Below are 6,011 nucleotides of genomic sequence, written 5' to 3'. Positions count from 1 at the left end.
GTATTATTATATTAAAGATGTTTTAGTGTATCTGGAAGTGTTTCTTTAATGTTTTTTATGCATAGAAAGGTATACTATATACTAAGAGAAACATTTGACTAACTGATGCTAGATATGAACCGTACTTAACTGTTCTGACTTACATATAAATTTGACTTAAAGACAGATTTAGGAATGGAAACTGTTTGTAATCCAGGGACTGCCTATGTTATTGTTAAGGATAAATAAGCCAAGCCGAAAACAGTCACTGCATTTTCATAATTGGGAAGTAATGATTCATACTCAAAGCTTTCAAAAACAGGCAGGGTGCATCTTTCCATTCCTGTTTGGTTAAGTGGCACCTCACATGTTGCTTAATAAGCGTGGTCATCTCTGTAATTTTAGAACTGGAAGAGATCTTAAAGGTCATTTATTCTAAGCTTCTCATACTATAGATAAGAAAACTGAGGATGTGAGGGGTTGAATTAATTATGCTAAGGTTACAGTGCCAGTACCCTTCCTGCTACACAAAGAAACAAAGTGTAATAAAACACACCAGATAACAGAAAGGAAAACGTTTATACCAATAAAGCCTGAGGGCACAGCTCTGGAAGGTATGAATACCCCATGTAAGGCTGGGTACTAAGGCAATGCCTACACACTATCCTCATGGAAGTCCATAAGGGGGTAACTTAACTGGAAGGCAACCAGGTTAGAACTGCCATGTCCTCACAAAGTGGAAAAGGCTATACCAGGGAGGAGGGCTTTGCTACTGAGGAGAGGCTATCATCTGCAAACATCATTAGTGGAGTTGAAAGAGGGGTTGGTGGATGCAGAAGGAAAGGCTTTATGGTCAACACTGCTTGTCCAATCATAGGTCATTAATGTACTATCTAGCCAGCCAGCAAACAGACATTTGTTAAGTGGCAATGTGCTCCAAACCACACAGATACAAAAGAAGTAGAAAACACTCAGATCAGTATTCATTGCTAGTAGTTGTGCTTTCACCATTTCTTTACCTGGCCATTGTAGCAATTTCCAGAAATGTCTCAGATGGACATTTGGCCGGGAGGGGTGCTTGAAAATGATAAAACTGATGTTTTTAAAAATGATGACGAGTGATGATATTTTTCTTGGTAAATCAGTATTTCTTAATAATACATTTTGTCAGTTTACCCTTACTTTTAATATTGGCCATTAGCTAAAGTCAGTAAATTAGGTATTTTACACAAGGCTTTTGTAAAACCTGCTGATGCACTTTTACAATTCTAATTATAAATATAGTCTTTCTCACCCATATAGGAAAGTATATTTTGCATAAATGTACATTTTTGAGTAACTTTTATTGGGTGCAAACAGTTAACACGCTTTGGTTGCTAACTGAAAGACTGGCAGTTCAAGTCCAACAAGAGGCACCTTAGAAGAAAGGCCTGGATATCTACTTCCAAAAAATCAGCCATTGGGTACCCTATGGGGCACTGTTCTACTTTCAGACACATGGGGTTGCCATGAATTGAAATTGACTCTATGGTAACTGGTTTTACTGGTTTTTATAGTTTCTCAAGTTTGGGAGATGAAATTTGAATGTTTCTACCTTACTTCTGTCTGGTTCCATACTTCTAAGAATCGGTTAAAGCGGAAATATTATTTTAATATATATTGAATAAGGGTGAGTGCTAAGCTCTAGCTAGGTGTAACAGCTATTAAGCAGAAACTCTACGGGGCAGAGAACACAACAGAGAGCCTGATGGAGCAGGAGAAAAGTAGGGTGCAGAACTCAAATTCTAGTAAAAAGACTAGACTTAATGGTCTGACTGAGACTGGAGGGACCCCAGAAGACATGGCTCCCGGACTCTCTGTTAGCCTAAAACTAAAACCATTCCCACAGCCAACTCTTCAGACAAAGATTAGACTGGATTAGAAAACATAAAATGATACTCGTGAAGAGTGTGCTTCTTAGCTCAAGTAGATACATGACATTAAATGAGTAGCTCCTGTCCAGAGTCGAGATGATAAGGCAGAATGGAACAGAGGCTGGTTGAATGGACATGGGAAATCCAGGGTGGAAAGGAGGAGGCTGCTGTCACAGTATGGGGAGTACAACTAAGGTCACACAGCACTGTGTGTATAAAGTTTTGTATGAGAAACTTACTTGAACTGTAAACTTCCATATAAAGCACAAAAAAAGTTGCCATTTTAACCATTTTTAAGTGTACAACTCAGTGCTATTACATTTACCATGTTGTGAAACGATCACCTTGTCCATTTCCTAAAGTTTTTCATCACCCCACAGAGAAACTCAGTACCACGTAAGCAATAAATCCGCATTTCTCTCCCCTCCCCACCCCTGGTTACCATTCATAAACTTTTGTCTATATGCCTTTCCTTACTCTAGATATTTCATATAATTGGGATAGTACAATATTTGTCCCTTTATGTCTGACTTATTTCACTCAGCATAATGTTTTCAAGGTTCATCCATGTCGTAGCATGCATCAGAACTTCATTTCTCTTTACAGCTGAATAATATTCCAGTGTATTATGTACCACATTTTGTCTATCCATTCATCTGTTGATGGACACTTTTGAGTTGTTTCCACCTTTTGGCTATTGTGAATAATGCTGCCATGAACATTGGTGTGCAAACATCTATTTGGGTCCCTATGTTCAAGTCTTTTGGGTGTATACCTAGGAGTGGAATTGCTGGGTCATATGTTAAACTTCTTGAGGAACCACCAAATTTCTTTCCACAGTGGCCGCAAGAGGGCTCCAGAGGAACTGAATATTTAATTTTATTTAAATTTTAAGTAACTATATGTGGCTGGTGGCTACCATATTGAACAGTGCAGGTCTGGGTTCTAGATAGTATTTGTAAAGTGTGACTTGTCCTGTTACTTAAAGAAAGGAAAGCATTTGAATAGCTGAGAATGAAGAAAAGCATTTCAGGACAGGAGAAAACATCAATGAGCTGTGCTCAATTCACACTGAAAGTGTGAATGTGTATGGATACATGTGTGTGAAAGTATATGTGTTTGGATAGGGAATTGTGATGGGTTGCTACACTGGGCAGATCATGAAGCCCAGCTGAGAGTTAGGATTTGAAGTTGTAAGTAATGGGGAGTCTCTGATCAGAATAATCAGTAGCTCTTACCATGTGCCAGACATTATATTGAGTACCTTACATGGATTATCTCATTTAATTATTATAACAACCCTTTGAGAGGAAGAAAAATTCATTTGGTGGCACTGTAGGGGTAAAAGACCAAATGCAGGTAAAAGAGAAGCAATTATAATAATCTTGGAAATATATAAAAGATACTAATGAAGATGAGAAATGATGAATAAAAAAGAGTGAGATAATCTATATCCTTAGGGATACAGATGAGGACAAAATCCTGGGGACCACCAATGATTCTAGGGTGAATGAAGGCATTAGATGAAGCGAAGGGATCTTGAGAAGGATCTAGATGGATGGCAATGGAACAAGATTAGTGGAGTCGAGGAATCTGATGGAGAAAATGTTTTCAAGAATCCTATAGGTAACTTAAAGATGCGTACGGAGAAGTGGCAGAGGAACCTGGAAGACTTAAGGTAATGTTGACAAAAATTGAGATTCAGTGGTAGGAAAGTTGGTTTTGGAAGGGAAATATGGATTCTGTTTTTTACATGTTGATTGGAGGTTACCATGAGTCTTTTGGACAATGTCTTGTGAATGATGAGTCCTCTGGATAATGACTTGCTGGTTGGGGGCAATGTGAGGCTAGAGTTTATGAAGTATTATCAGGGCTGGAAAGAGAAGTTATCCACAGAAGTAACTGTTCAAGTGGCAATTGTGACGTGTTCTCCGAGGACAGAAGGTAAAGGGAGAAGAGAAGGTTGAGAAAAGAACCTTGGGTGAATGTCTGCCCAAGCAGAGGGTGCTGGAGGTGGATTTTTTCTAACCTTTTCAGTGAAGCAGGAATCAGGGCCACCTACAAAGAAAGACGGGAGAAAGGAAAGTGGGGTGAGTGGGGAGGAGAAAGATCTGTAATATCAACACTTGAGGCTGTCCTTGAGAAATCACCAAAAACCGAATAAAAGCAATGGGGACTGCATCAACATGACTCCATGACTTTGTGCAGCCATCTAAGATTTATTTTCGGGAACTGACAATAACCACTACCACCACCATTTACCTTGTAGCTATCACGTACCTGTTATGAACATTTACATATGTTATCTCACTTAATCTCCCTAATAATCTAGTTAAGTAGGTATTCTTTCCAAATTATAAAAAGGGAAACTAAGGCTCAAAAAGGTTATCGCCTTAATTACATAATAACAAAAAATACATAAACACACACATCGCTGTATATGAAATGATTGCCAACCATGTTGTTCTAGGCACAGAAAAACAGTCAAGTTGTCTGTCGTCATGGAGCTTTTATTGAAGTAGCGAAGACAGAGAAGGAAACAAATAAATGAAACAGACAATTTCAGATTTTGATAAGTGGCGTGAAGATAATAAAACTGGTTATATAACAGGTATGATATGGCAAGGGGGGAGGGAGTGAGGTAAGGTAGAGGCTAAGTTAGCTTGGTCAGGGAGGCTCTTCTGAGGGACGAGCGAGTGGGGAGCTTAGCATAAGAAAGATAGGAGGAAGAGTCTTCCTGAAGGAAATGGCCAAGTTCTCCGGCCCTGAGGCGGGAACCAGCTAGGCCGGTAGCACCAACACTAATGGTTAGTGCAGCTGAAGAGCAGCGAACAAGGGGTTATGGAGGCCCACGAAAAACCAGAGGAAGGATTGAGGCAAGGGGAGTAACCCGATCCGATTCGACGTAATAAAGCTTCTAAGAAGCACCGTCCAGGTTGTCTGGCTCTCCAGTGCGTGTTCTTTCTGCCAAGCTGCTCGGCTCATGGCACATAGTGAGGCCACCGGTCAGGAGAGGCTCCAGGCCGAGGGGCCAAAGGGCCGAAACCCGCGGGAGTGTGGAATGTGACCTCTCGGGTGTCGCAAGCGTCTAGGCGGCGCCGACGGTCGCGGCGTCCTCATCAGGCCATTCCCGGCCGGCAAGCAACTACTCTCAGTCGTCGCCACAATCACCTCCCCTTTAATTCCGGTTACCGATCCGCTCCTGCGGCACCACCCGCCCCCAAACGGCCGGGCTTGGCTTTTCGTTAGGAGCAGCTGGTCCGCCTTCCACAACTTCGTAATGACGGTGTTCCTTTTCCTTACAGGAATGATGGAAAGATGAAATAATTGTGGTTAGTGTGAAGCCCTATAGAAAATAACCCTTTTTGGCTTTGCCTTGTTCTCCCTCATACTTTCCAAAAACGATTTACTTCTCACTACATTCTCCAAATCACCCCCTCCAACAGCGAGACCATTGGTTTGGCCCTTCAATCCCGATTGGCTGAAGCTTTAAGCCCCGGCCAGGGATTGGAGGACGTTGATGTCTTTCGTATTCCCTGCCCCCATTGGTTAGCCTTCCAGTTTCTGGGGGCCGTGGTTACAAATAGCTCCCACCCCCTTGTTTACTGAGCGCGTAGTTTTTGCCGTCCGATCGCTGCGGATGTCTCCAAAGTTCCCTATTCGGCTCCTCGGACCAATTGGATTTTCTCTCCACCCTCGCCCTCTCCCTTCCACGCCTCCCGCGTGGTACGGCCCACACCTTTAGAGCGGTGGCGCGTGCGGACGGCCGTAGCGTCTCTTCGCCCGCGCTCGCCGGGCTGCTCCCCTGTGAGAGTGCGCTTGGTACGGTCCGCGCCGCCTCCTTTCCTCGCTGGGGTGGCTGCCCCCCCTCCCCGGACGGCAGAGCTTGGTGCCGCCCGGGAGAACCAGGTCATCGGTCGGTTCCCGTGAAAACAAAAACAATCGTCTGCGCTTCCGCGGGGACCCGAACGCGGCGAGTGGGGACGTGGGTCGGGGGGTGGGGAACGAACGGGAGCAGCGGCGACGCGCGGGGGGCCGGAGCGCCATGGGGCAGGCGGGCACTGGCTGCGCGGGGCTACCCCGGCGCCGCGGCTAGCGCGCTTGTCGCTTCGGTCGCCT

Source organism: Trichechus manatus, unplaced genomic scaffold (genome assembly GCF_000243295.1).
Source record: "Trichechus manatus latirostris isolate Lorelei unplaced genomic scaffold, TriManLat1.0 scaffold00208, whole genome shotgun sequence".
Lineage (NCBI taxonomy): Eukaryota > Metazoa > Chordata > Mammalia > Sirenia > Trichechidae > Trichechus > Trichechus manatus.
This window is presented reverse-complemented; position numbering follows the sequence as displayed.